Source organism: Phocoena phocoena, chromosome 19 (assembly GCF_963924675.1).
Source record: "Phocoena phocoena chromosome 19, mPhoPho1.1, whole genome shotgun sequence".
Classification (NCBI taxonomy): domain Eukaryota; kingdom Metazoa; phylum Chordata; class Mammalia; order Artiodactyla; family Phocoenidae; genus Phocoena; species Phocoena phocoena.
In genome coordinates, this window is record NC_089237.1 from 22803474 (window position 1) to 22805613 (window position 2140).

Here is a 2140-nt window from a genome sequence, read left to right on the forward strand (position 1 = left end):
CGTGGCATGTGGGATCTTCCCAGACCAGGACTCGAACCCATGTCCCCTGCACTGGCAGGCAGTTTCTCAGCCACTGCGCCACCAGGGAAGCCCTGTGTTGGGTCTTTGCTGCTGCACGCAGGCTTTCTCTAGTTGAGGTGAGCGGGGGCTACTCTTTGTTGTGGTGCATGGGCTTCTCATTGCAGTGGCTTCTCTTATTGCAGAGCACAGGCTCTAGATGCACAGGCTTCAGTAGTTGTGGCACGCAGGCTGAGTAATTGTGGTTCATGGGCTCTAGAGCGCAGGCTCAGTAGTTGTGGCACACAGGCTTAGTTGCTCCACAGCATGTGGGATCTTCCGGGACCAGGGCTTGAACCCGTGTCCCCTGCATTGGCAGGTAGATTCTTTTTTTTTTCTTCTGAGGCAAAATAAAACCCCGAGTTAGCATTCCTGCCCAACAACAAGAAACCTCTGACGTGTTCTGGTACTTATCAGTTAGAAATTATTCCGTAACAAAACTGTTCGGTTTGTGTTTCTTTTGACGCGAGCTCCGTGCTCCAATTACACCGGACTTTAGCATTTTATTCTGGCTCTTCCGGGCATGTGTGGCATCTCTCACTTACTGGTTGCTAATGCCTCTACCCTGTTTAAGCGTCGCCAGTCAGCAGGTACAGAAAGGAAAGTGTCCAACCCCACCCGACCTGTGCTGTCAGCTCCACGAGTGGGCCCCAGAGGACAGCAGTCTCCCTGGGGAGGGATGCGTGCTCGTTCATGTACCCTCCGGTAATGCCAGGCACTTTACAGCAAAAGCCCCTGGAGTAAGGCCGAGGGAAGGCAGGCAGATTCTTAACCACTGCGCCACCAGGGAAGCCCTACCATGCTGTTTTGATTACTGTAGCTTTGAATATTGCCTGAAGCCTGGGAGGGTTATGCCTCCAGCTTTGTTCTTTTTCCTCAGGATTGCTTTGGAAATTCTGGGTCTTTTGTGGTTCCATTAAAAATTTAAGATTATTTGTTCTAGTTGTGTGAAAAATGTCATGGGTAGTTTGACAGGGATCACATTAAATCTGTATGCTGCTTTGGGTAGTATGGCCATTTTAACAATATTAATTCTTCCAATCAAAGAGCATGGACTATCTTTCCATTTCTTTGAATCATTTTCAATTTCTTTTATCATTGTTTTATAGTTCTCTGCATATAGGTCTTTCACCTCCTTGGTTAGGTTTATTCCTAGGTATTTTTTCGACACAATTTTAAATGGGATTGTTTTTTCCCTTTCTCTTTCTTATATTTCATTGTTAGTGTAAAAAAAATTCAACAGATTTCTGTATATTAATCTTGTAACCTGCTACCTTGCTGAATTCATTTATTAGTTCTAATAGTTTTTGTGTGGAGTCTTTAGGGTCTTCTCTATAGAGTATCATGTCATCTGCATATAATGACAATTTTACCTCTTCCCTTCCAACTTGGATACCTTTTATTTCTTTTTCTTGTCTGATTTCTGTGACTAGGTCAAGTAGTCTATATACTTGTATGTTGTGCAAATATTCTACAATAAAAATGTATCCATAAGTTATTTTTGTAATTAAAAAAATACATGGACCATAACATCTACCAGAATATCTAAAAATAAAAAGACCACAACATCAAGTGTTGGCGAGGAAATGGAGCACTTGGAATTCCCATACACTGTTGGTGGGATTGTAAAATAGGTACAATCACTTTGGGAAACTGGAGTTTCCAATAAAATTAAATGTATTCATACCCTACGACCAAGTAATTCCACTCCTAGATATTTATCCAGGAGAAATGAGTGTTTATGTTACAAAACAAGTTATAGAAGAATGCTCATAGCAGCTATATTCATAATAACTCAAAACTGAACAACTCAATGTTCATCAGAAGAAGAATGGATAAACAAACTGTGGAAATATTCACACAATGGAATACTACTTAGCAAAAGGATAAGATAAATCTGATACACAGAACAACATGGATAACTCTCAAAAACATTATGCTGAGGACAGACACAAAAGAGATCATACTGATCTATGAAGTTCCAGAACTGGAAAGGAAACTTTCTAGGGAGATGGAAATGTTTATGTCCTGATGTGGGTTGTAGTCACACAGTCACACAGTCATATATACGTGAAAGTCATCC

General features: G+C 41.4%; 1 non-coding gene across 1 annotated transcript; it reads right to left on the minus strand.

The window, feature by feature from the left end:
* Positions 1-684: 684 nt before the first annotated feature.
* Positions 685-812, minus strand: LOC136139596 (small nucleolar RNA SNORA49). The gene has a single exon (XR_010657116.1). It is a non-coding gene; the product is annotated as a small nucleolar RNA SNORA49 (small nucleolar RNA).
* Positions 813-2140: the final 1328 nt, after the last annotated feature.